Source organism: Quercus suber, unplaced genomic scaffold (assembly GCF_002906115.3).
Source record: "Quercus suber isolate HL8 unplaced genomic scaffold, Cork oak 2.0 scaffold_497, whole genome shotgun sequence".
Classification (NCBI taxonomy): Eukaryota; Viridiplantae; Streptophyta; class Magnoliopsida; order Fagales; family Fagaceae; genus Quercus; species Quercus suber.
The window spans coordinates 485,131-496,830 of NW_027069946.1; the positions used below are offsets into that span (position 1 = coordinate 485,131).

The window sequence follows — 11,700 nt, forward strand, 5'->3', positions numbered from 1 at the left end:
CAGATCCTTTGAGCCGACTCTCATCCTGGTCTGACCATGAAGATTGTTGTAGATGGGACAGAGTTCGTTGTGATAACAAATTTGCGGCTGAAAGCAAAAAAAAAAAAAAACTGAAACTTGTTTTGCACAAAACGCGGGCGCAAAACGCAGTGCGCAAAGTCTGCAAGACAAAGTCTTTGAAGCAACCTGCTATGAACCTTCTAACTTTTGTGTGGTAATCAATGGTCTCTTGCGTTAGGCTTAAAGCCTATAGTGTCATGAGATAGTAGTATCCAATTTGATATGAATCTTCAAACATCTCTTTGAACATTTCTCTTTCCCTGTTATTGAGTTGTCATGGGTGCCTCTTTTGCAACTCATGTGCTCTTCATACTATGGTTCTTTGCCGCAACCTTCACTTCAAGCTTTTTCAAAGCAAACTCAAATGCTACCTGCAATGAGAAAGACAAACAAGCACTTCTAAGCCTCAAACGAGGTCTCACAGATCCTTTGAGCCGACTCTCATCCTGGTCTGACCATGAAGATTGTTGTAGATGGGACAGAGTTCGTTGTGATAACAAAACCGGTAGAGTCACAGAGCTCGACCTATCGTATACCAGGTCAAGTGGTGAGATTAGTTCTTCATTGCTTGAATTAGAGTTTTTGAATTACTTGGACTTGAGATGGAATGACTTTAATTGTACTACTATTCCAAGTTTCCTTGGTTCAATGGGTAGTTTAAGACATCTTGGCCTTAATTCGGCAAACTTCTCTGGAGTCATTCCTCATCAGCTTGGGAACCTCTCAGGCCTTCTCTATCTAAATCTTGGAGGTAATTCTGACCTTTATGCAGATAACCTTCGTTGGATGTCTAATCTCTCTTCCATTCAAAACCTCGACCTGAGCTTTGCTAACCTTTGCAAAGAAGTGGATTGGCTTCAAATAATAAGTTCCCATCTCTTTTGAAGCTATACTTGGCAGATTGTCAACTTGATAGCTTAAACCCATCCCTTGGATTTGTCAATTTCACATCTCTTCAAGTCCTTTATCTCCCCCATAATCATTTCAATCATGAGATACCGAATTGGTTCTCTAATATAAGTACAAGTCTCTTAGTGCTTGACCTAAGGAACTCTTCTCTGAAAGGCGAAATACCTCATGGTATTTTGAATTTTCAGAAATTAAAATCTCTATTATTGAATTCCAATATCCTAACTGGAAAAATTCCGGAGCCATTAGGGCAGGTTAAGCACCTAATAAACCTTGATCTCCGATTTAATTCTCTAAGTGGTCCTATTCCTTCATCCATTGGAAATTTATCTTATTTGGGAGATTTATTCCTTTATAAAAATCAGCTGAACGGCACCATTCCAAAGAGTCTTGCACTTCTCTCAAATTTAAAGGCGTTGCTTGTTGGATATAATTTGTTAACAGGCACTGTAGACGAAGGACATTTCACTAAGCTCTCCAAATTAAAGTACCTAGATATGTCTTTTACATCTTTATTCTTTAATGTGAACTCTAATTGGGTTCCACCTTTTCAACTTGAATATGCTTGGATGAGCTCCTGCAAGATAGGTCCTAACTTTCCTACATGGCTACAAACACAAAGATCCCTCAAAATTTTAGAAATGTTCCAGACAGGAATTTCAGACAAGGCTCCGAGTTGGTTTTGGAATTGGACTTCGAGCATTGAAATAATCGATCTCTCTAGCAACCGCATAGAAGGGGATGTCTCAGGTATTGTGTTGAATTCTACTATCTTAAATTTAAGATCTAATCACTTCAAAGGTCGAATGCCACAATTGTCTACAAAGGTCAAAGTGCTCAATATCGCTAACAACTCAATTTATGGATCCATTTCCACTTTCTTGTGCCAACAAAGGAATGTAAAGAATAAATTAGAGATTTTAGATGCATCAAACAATCTCTTATCAGGGGAGCTTTCTCATTGTTGGAAGTATTGGCCGTCTTTGATCCGTTTAAACTTTGGGAGCAATAGTATATCAGGTAGAATTCCTTATTCCATGAGTTCTTTAGTTGCACTCCAATCACTACATTTACAAAACAATAGCATCATTGGAGAAATTCCTTCATCATTGAAAATTTGCTCAAATCTTAGGCTCATTGATCTAGGTGATAATCATTTGTCAGACATCATACCACTCTGGATTGGAGATATGACAAACCTTTTAATTCTCCGTCTAAGATCAAATAGATTCAAGGGTCATATACCTCTACAAATATGCCAAATTTCTTCTCTTAGAGTATTGGATCTTGCAAATAATAGTCTATCAGGAACCATACCAAAGTGCTTGAAAAATATTAGTGCCATGACAATACGGGAACCCAATATTCGAGACATCTCTTTTAATTCTTTACGATATATGTATGATTCTGGATCCTATATTGAGAATCTTAAATTGGTTCCCAAAGGGAATGAATTGGAATATGAAAAGAACCTTGCATTTGTTAAGATCATAGACCTTTCAAGTAACAACTTGTTTGGATAAATCCCAGTTGAAATTTCAATTCTTTCCGAATTACGTTTTTTGAACTTGTCTCGAAATCATTTGATGGGTAATATACCAAAAAAAATAGGGAGCATGAAAGAGTTAGAGTCAATCGATCTCTCTCAAAATCATCTATCGGGTAAAATTCCTCCAAGCTTGTCTAATTTGACATTTTGTTAGTCACTTGGACTTGTCATACAACAACTTTTCCGTCAAAATTCCTTCAGGCACTCAGCTTCAATCTTTTGATGCTCTCAGTTACATTGGCAATCCTCAACTTTGTGGAGATCCTCTTCCAAAAAGCTGCACAATAGAGGAGGAATATTTGAATAAGTCACCAATTGGCAAAAAAGAAGATGACTATAAAAGTTCCAGCTTCTATATAGGTATGGGAGTTGGATTCACAACTAGCTTTTGCGCAATTTGTGGGACTCTCTTCTTCAACAGGACCTATAGGCATGCTTATTTCAGATTTGTTGATTATATAAAGGATTGGATTAATGTGACTTCAATGCTAAAGATGACTTGGTTACTGAAGAAGGTAAAAGGATGCCACCTCAGCAAGCGTAAAACATCGTTATCTAGCTAAAAGGTATTGCTTCCAACATTATGTCCCTAATATTAATTCTAAAGTTACATACTTTAAAGATATGATTAATTCATAGCTAATGTGATAGTGATTTAAATTTTATTTCACAAATATAGCATATCTTTAGCTTCAATCTATATTTGTAGTTAGCTAATTTTTCTTGAAATAAAGTTCATTATATTTTTTCATATATATATATATATAAGTAAAGTTGAAAGAAAATTCAATTAGGTTTTAAATTGGATTGTAGTTGTTGTCTAATTTTTCACCACGTGTCCTATTTAAGTTTTATTTTTAATTTTTGTTCTATGTGAGTTAATGAGGTGCAAAAGACAAAGAGTCTAATATAAATAAATCATCACTGCACACCCTTGGTGCGATGGTCACTCCATAAGTATAAGTGCTTGTGGAGTGTAGAGAGCAAGGGCCGGGGTTCAAGTCTCTAAGAGGGAGCTTCACACACATATACACTTAAATTAGGCTAGAGTAGAAATTCTATCTTGTAAAAAAAAAAAAATCATCTAAAACTCAATAAACAAAAAAAGAAAGAAAGAGAAACTCATGTGTATATCCAAAAGAAATTAAAATAAAAAAATAAGAGAGAGAGAGAGAGAGAGAGAGAGAGAGAGAGAGTATAATTTAAATCCATATATGTGAATAATTGTAATTTTTTTTTTAATTATACCATGCATATGCACAGGTTATACACTAGTATACATAATACATCAAATATGTGGTGTAGAGGAGTTTTTAATATTATTATTCTATGCATAGCTTGATTTCTCACTTCATATGATGTAATTCAATAGGAGGATTTACTAATAGAATATCGAAGACGTGGGCTTAACATGAATTCTTAGAATTTCAACATTATTGAATTGAAATTAAGCTTGATACTGGCCATGCTCCTCATACTCACATCATCACTATTGAATATTGCAATTCATTGTGTATACTTCAAGAGGTGGCACTGGTTCATGCTCTTCAACAGGCCAGAAAGAATCATTTGCAAAAAAAAATATACTTGATCTTATTTCATCTTGGTTTTATCATAAAACATACATGAACAAAGTCCTACATATTATATATAATTCTTGTATATGATTTGTAAGAACTATTTATCTATATGGTTCTAGTTCTTTAAAGAAGAAAATATTGGCCTAGTTGGTTATCTTTTTCCTTATTTAACTAATTAAGTTTCAAAACTAGCAGATTGACTACAATGTTAGTGAAACGTATATTATGTATAAGGGGTTATATGCGTGTGCTTACTTTTAAGTGGCTGATTGCAGGGAAAGTCTAAGGAGAATTCCTCAAGTTAGGATCTGCCACTGCTATAGGGAGGTTAATAAGTGTGTGGATGGACTTGCTTGGAGGGGTGTCCACCAAGCTCAGGATTTTGTTTTGTTTTCTGAGCCTCCTTCTAATGTGTATTTGCTACTTAACTTGGACCGTGTTGGTATGGTGTATGAACGTTGGGTTCCTTTTAGTGTATGAACTTGGTAATTGATAAAACTATTTATATGTACACACGTGACTGTTAACATGAGTTAATTAACACATTGATAGTTTTATCAATCATCATGTAATAGGTCAGAGGAAATTCTTCCAAATTTGTCCAATAAAACAATACACCATAGTCGCAAACATGTGAGTAATAATGTCTTCAACTAAGTAAACTATTCAAAAATTATGACATGGTCTTTTGCATATTTGAGTGTTAAATAACCTATCAGGCCCAAAGATACACTAACCCCGCCTTTTTATTTGTCAATCTTCTTCTTCTTCTTCTTCTTCTTTTTTTTTTAATATATATATATATATATATTAAAAGCTACTTGTCAATCTCTTATAAGTCAAATGATCATTCATCTACCATTCAAAAAAACAAATATTTTTTGATGCATCACGAATAACGCTAACTTTCATTGAACAAATAGACTATTAGAAGTTAAAAATGTAAACAATTTAGTAAGTAGAAAAGTACTTATAGAAATCATTGGAGCCAATGACCAAATTTCATGAAATTTGGTGAATTGAAGGGAATCATCATAAGGATCAAAACTCATCGCCGTGACCTACATCACTTTCTAGGCAAATTCATTTGTTTAGATCTTTAATTAATCTTTTTGCTATTTATAGTAATTTTTATTTTATTTATAAATTTTGATTTAAATGGTGAAATAAGGTCCCATGTCTTTTTGGATGTCTCCTGAAGACTTTAGGATTTAATTTTGTAATTTTCTCAATTTTGTATTTTTAGGGTAATTTTTCGTATTTTCTTAGCCTAAGTTTAACACAAATTATGGGTTTAGGTGTCTTCTAGCCACCCTAGGAGTCCGGTTAGGGTTCTTTTAAGGGCATCATGGCAGCCCTAGATTATCCCCTCCTATTTAAATGCATTATAGCCCCCAACACAATTTAGTTTGGATCAATAATATTTCAAAGAGTTTTAACTTCTTTTATGGGGGTGGAGTTCTCTTTGTGGATTTAAGGGTTGTTATCTTGAAACGAATGTGGTTTGTATCTTGTGGCTTTCTACCTGCATAAGTTTTTTTAGCAAATTACACGTACTTTCCTTGTGGTATACTTGTAAAAAAAAAGGCTATTATGTGTTTTATTTTGCGATATTTACCTCTCTATGCTTTACTCTATCAGTATCAGGCATTTTCACTAACTTTAATTAAATTTTATGATAAATCAAGTGCCTACATCACCTATCGGAAAATAGTTAAAAGAAAATTAATACTTTACCCTAAAGCTTACACCTTGTGAACAAGCATAAACCCAAATTTTCTTCAATTATTTATCACTAGATAATGTCGGCAAATGTCATATCATCGAATTCCATTAAAGTTAGTAGAAATGCCTCAAAGAACCATTAGGAGAGGTTAAAGAATCACAAGAGGAAAGGGTTTTCTTCTTTTGGTAATAAAGGTTTCGTTAAAATTAGCTACAGGTAGTCAGAGTCAAAGGTTCATTAGAGTTATGCAAAGCTAAAACAAAAGCAATCCTGCCAAAACTTCGTCAATCCATCATTAATGACCTTTCTCACTCCTTTTATCGAAGATGTTCTTTCCTGCCTTGCAATGCAAACAGCCCATATTCTAGATCAGGACCTTTTGTGCCGCCAGCGTCTAGCGTTTCTAGCATTTAGATACTAGGCTTTTAAGGTTCAGGCCCAAAGTGAATCTTCTCCAGTTTAGCTTTAGCTAATAGGGCCAGGTTCCTGGGCTTTGCAGCATCAAGCATTCAAGCCCCAAACTACCAGCCCTTTTTTGGTGAAGTGACTTTGTTGAGCTTACCAAGTGATTCTTCATTTTCTCCCGAGTTGAAAGGCATCAAGCAACACTAATATCAAGTTAGAATTTTTTTTTTTTTTTTTTTTGAGAGAGGGTTTTAACTTATGACGTCCGTTTCTGATAATAATTCTTTATCATTAGATCAAGACACTAATCAGTTTTTGGTATAGGCGAGAATTGAACCCTAGATTTTTTATACAACCATCAGAGACTTTACCAGTTGAACTAACTGGAACTCACAATATTAAGTTAGAATTAATTTATGTATTTTGTGTGGAGATTGTATTTTCAAGATTTATTCTCATACATTCACAAATGAGACAGACTGTCCCCTTTTATAGGTGGCTTAGGTAGTGATTGTGCTCATAAATGCCTCCCTTTCATATAATTAGAAGTGATTATATTACCTTGGGTGTAACAGTTATTATCTTGATGAGAGTTTAAAACTTTGAGTAACAATCAGCATTTAATATGTTGAATGTACTTGAACGATTACATTTTTTTTTCTTTAATGACTTGACGATATTAAGGTGGATGACCTTACCAATTTTTATGTACTCATCATTATCCACTAGTGGAATATTGGGCAGAGGTATCTACCTTGAAATGGTAATCGACCTGCAATCATATCATTAAGGCCACTAAAGAGGTTTGCATGAATAGTATTTCATATGCATAAATAGAGGAATTAAAGAAGCAAATACATGAGATTTTACCCAATAATGGGCAAAAAAAGAGGCCGAAGTGCGGAAGCCTTTCGTCAAACAATTATAAAATACTAAGCAGGAATGCCATAGTACGTGCATACTGAATCCTAGAGTTTGCTTTGGATTGTTGTTCTCACACTTTAGTTTAACTTGATTCTCAGAAAAAAAAAAAAAGTTTAACTTTTGCAAACGGTATTCATGTTTCATCAAAAACATTGGCAGAGGGGAGGGGGGGCATGGCCCTCTAGCATTTTGAATTTCTCCTCCCTCTCCTTATTTATGAGAAATTTTATAGAATGTATCATTTTTATTTATTGGCCCATTTAATATTTAAAGAAAAACATTGCATAAAAAAATCATTTGAAATGAGTATTAATATCTCATTTTTCTTTTAATCTTCCATTTTTCTTTTAATATTCACTTTTTTTTTTTTCATATATAACTTATTAAATTTAGGAGCATTTATTTATTAACAAAATGTATGAGCATTTAAACCATATGTTCGTAAAAATAGATAAGTAAATTTATTTAGTAAAAATATTTTAAAAAAAACTTTTTTTCCATTTTGCATTTAGAGAGTTAGGGATATAAGAATGCTTGTATTTTCCATTAAAAGAAAATATGATATGATTTTTATGGTTCAAATTTTTGGACATATGCTACTTTTTCATCCATAAACAGAAGAATGTGTTTCATTTAGTTTTTTCATTATTATATATTTCCTATTTACATTATATATGTTAAGACATATTGAAACTTATATTTATAATTCAATCTAATTGAAATTAATTGATTTGCAAACATTTTATGTTTTCTAAAAACATTGTTATATCCTAATGTAAAATATTTAAATTTTTTAAATTAATGAAAGATTATTTTTGAAAGCTCAAATAGTGTAAAACACTATAACTTGTTTAGACTTTTAATTTTAAAAACACGGCTTAATTGTTTTTATTCTAACTTATCTAAGTGCGAAACAAGATAAGCAATAATCGAAACTATTTTCTAAGCCATAACCACAAGCAAGCAATAACAAACATAAAGCTTAAAGAGTAAGGGAAGAGAGATGCAAACACAAGATAACACCGAGACGTGTTATCGAAGAGGAAACCGAAATACTCGGCGAAAAACCTATTCGCGGCCCTCCAAGCCGAAATCGATCCACTAATGAATAAAATTAGAGTACACAAATATCAAAAAGACCTTCTAAGCCTAATCTACCCAATGTACTTGAACCCTTCAAGTTCCAACTACCAACGGGCTTCACCGAGTCATATTTTCACTAGTTATCTGAATCCGACAATTAGCTCCAAATTGCATTCGTTAATCGATGGCTTCTTCCAATGCTTCCCACGCGCACCAAAATTTCTCTTGAAAGCTCGGATTTGTGTGAATACACACGAGCTTGTTTAGACCCAAAAAAAAAAAGATTACGACTCGGCTGCTTTTACTCTAACTTATCTAAGTATGGAACAAGAGTAAATGAGGCGCAATAAACTGATAACTACTCTAGTGCATAAGCATGAACAACAAAACAATAAAAGTAAAGCACAAGAGTAAGGAAAGAAAGATGAAAACACAAGATAACACGCCGATGTGTTATTGAAGAGGAAACCGAAAAACTCGGCAAAAAATCTCTCTGCCGCCCTCCAAGCGGTAAATCAATCCACTAGACAATAAGTTGGGATACACAAATAGCAAGAGACTCTCCAACCTAATTTACCCAATACACCTAAGCCCTCTGTGAGATTGCCTTTTTCTTCTCAGCACAATGGCCCAAAGATCCTGGGCCAAATAAATATTCTTGGTGGACTAGGCTCGGTTCACCGCAGCTAAAAGGGCTGTTTAAGAACCGAGTGGTGCACAGTCTAATTTCCATTTTAAATGTTGGGTATGATTAGGCACACATCAATCAATCATTAGAACGTAAAAGGAAGTTAGAGGATTTGTAATATAAATGCACAGACCCAGAAGATGGTTGGAGAGGATTGCATAATCTGATGATGGTGGTGGCAACAATGTTCCCTCATCAAGTAGTCTTTTCATCTTATTATTGCAATTTTTTTTTTTTTGAAAGCACCGTTTGTTTGTTTGTTTTTTGTTTTTGCTTTAGTTTCAAAATTTCAATTGATGGTTTCAATGTTTTATATACTTCTATGGTTTGAAGAATACTTCTTTAATGATTATAAAAAAGAAAAGAAAAAAAAGATTAGTGGTGCTGGCATTGTAGAATTCAACAAGTCATGGATAATAGAGCGCCTCTATGCACAAATTTACTAATCTATTATTTGGTTTGTTATCCGCTCATCCAATAACACCCTTGATATCCCTGCTTCAGGAGGTACAAAACAATGCAAAAAGGCTTGACTCTATTGCAACATGGATGATTTATGAAACCTTCTTGACTCTTCAGATACCCAATTGGATCTCACGTTGTTGGAGCTTTCATCATGCCTTGCGGTAATTGTTTCTTCTGTTCCATGGTAATATCACTTTGAGATGCTACACTTTACCTTGTCTAATTCTTTACTATTATCTTTAATGTTGTCAGGACTACTTTGATAAATGCTATAATAATTAGCTTCATCTTCTAAGAAAAATTATGTAACACAAAATTTTTTTTTTTTTTGTAATTGGGTGAAGGGTGAAAATGAATTATGCGATGATTTCTCTGCTTATAACTGGGCAAAAGGAACTCTTTTTGATAGAGAAACTAGGCTGTTCCTCCGCGGTAGTGGTAATTATGCTTTCAATGTCTTACTTTTACTGTTTATGGAGAATAATATTCTAAATTAAAGTCCCTCATTCTTCTTTGGTATGTTTGATTCTTAATTTTTTTTGTCTGAGATATATGCAATGTTCACTACATATCAGCTTTATAAATGTACTTTTCAATTTCTAGATATCATAATGAAGTGAACCCCATGTTCAGTTTTATAGGAACATTAACGTGAATTGTTTTGTCTCACTATGGTGACTCTAAATCAAAATCATATATACTTTTCCAGGATAAGATTCAGTCTTTCATTTGGGATTACTAGAGAATCTTTCTCCCTCATAGTGTATATACATGCACATACATAATTGATCTGTTGGCTTGGATCTTTAACAGTGCAGCATTTGGCTTCTTTCTATATGTAGATAGTACATAGAACTCTAGGGGAATTTGGTTAGTTAAAGACAGTTTGGGTAAACTTCTACAATGTTTTGTGCTTTCAGAGATTTTGATCAAGTGTGTTGTGATGGGGTTGTAATGTTTGGGTGCATGTGAAAAAAGATGTTTGTGGGTCCGTGAATAGTGCACGGGACCCATTGGAATCTCTCAAAAGTGCTGGAACGCGCTTCAAAAAAAAAAAAACTGAAACGCAGTTGCAATAATTTTTCAGCACTATCCAAACAATCACATAGTGCCTCAATGAAAGAGCTACAAGATGCTCTAAAATATTGGTACCTGAAAAGCTCAAAATTCCGTTTTTGACAATTTTGAGTACAACCTTAGGAACAAACTCTGGCAACCATGGTACGACTCCACCGTGCAGGTTAACCTTATAAGAACTTTCCCGTGCATCGCACGGGTTAGCGACTAGTTATTATTATTATTATTAGGAAATGGTATCCAACTAGCCTTTGGCAAACTATTCCCCTTTCTAGTGGGTTCCAGTTAGTTCAACTGGTAAAGTCTCTGATGGTTGTATAAAAGATCTGGAGTTCAATCCCCGCCTATACAAAAAACTGATTAGTGTCTTGGTTTGATAATAAATAGCTATCATCAGGAGCGGACGTCATAAGTTGAAACTCTCTCAAAAAAAAAAAAAAAAACTATTCCTCTCTCTTCTCACGAGATACCAAAAAACTCTATAGACTAATAATTTGATATATTGAACTTAAGATTTCCAAATTTATATCATACTCTTGATAAATGAGTCCACCACTCAATATCTGTGCGGTCTCTTTCATTATTTATGAATTATGAATTCAGGTCACAGTCGTCTTGTCCCATAATATGTATTTGTATATGTAATCATACTTTAAGACTTGTGAGTCTTCCATTATCGAGGGGACAAAAAAAAAAAAAAAAAAAGACTCATAAGTCTTCCATGGAGCACCTTTCAAATCTGAATTAAAAAAGTACTACACTATGGAAAGTATATTGCACAAGTTGATACAGATATATATATATATATATATACAAGGAATAGAGTCGTTTTAAGTCTTTCCAAAAAAAAGAAGAAATAGTTAAAAATATAAGAAAAAATATACGCGGCTTAGCACCTGCTACATATAAAAATTAACCTTAAGCAATTGGAGTCCAATCTGGCAGGCTTGAAATTAGCCCCTTCGAAGTATTAAAATAAAATTTTCATATAAAGATAATCCCTAATATTAGTATATTACCTTTATCTTACCGAGTAAAGACCAATTCCTAGATTAATTTTAATCATTCATCTGAAATCTGAACTCAAATCTTCCTAGATGAAACTGCCAATAATGATTCTAAAACTTCTATGCTTTCAGATACAGACCCAGCTAATAAAGCAATTTGAGAATGCATGGCCCTGATTACCTAATCTCTACGGTCAACCTTTCACATAAGCACGAGGTCGACTTTC

General features: G+C 33.7%; 1 long non-coding RNA gene across 2 annotated transcripts; it reads left to right on the plus strand.

Annotated features, from left to right (window-relative positions):
• Positions 1-290: 290 nt before the first annotated feature.
• LOC112002216 (uncharacterized) lies at positions 291-4,791 on the plus strand. 2 transcript variants are annotated; one of them, XR_010624886.1, is made up of 3 exons: positions 291-1,989; positions 2,720-3,084; positions 4,374-4,791. It is a non-coding gene; the product is annotated as an uncharacterized LOC112002216 (long non-coding RNA). The 2 variants fall into 2 exon arrangements; XR_010624887.1 differs by having other exon boundaries at positions 2,751-3,084.
• The last annotated feature ends 6,909 nt before the right edge of the window (positions 4,792-11,700 follow it).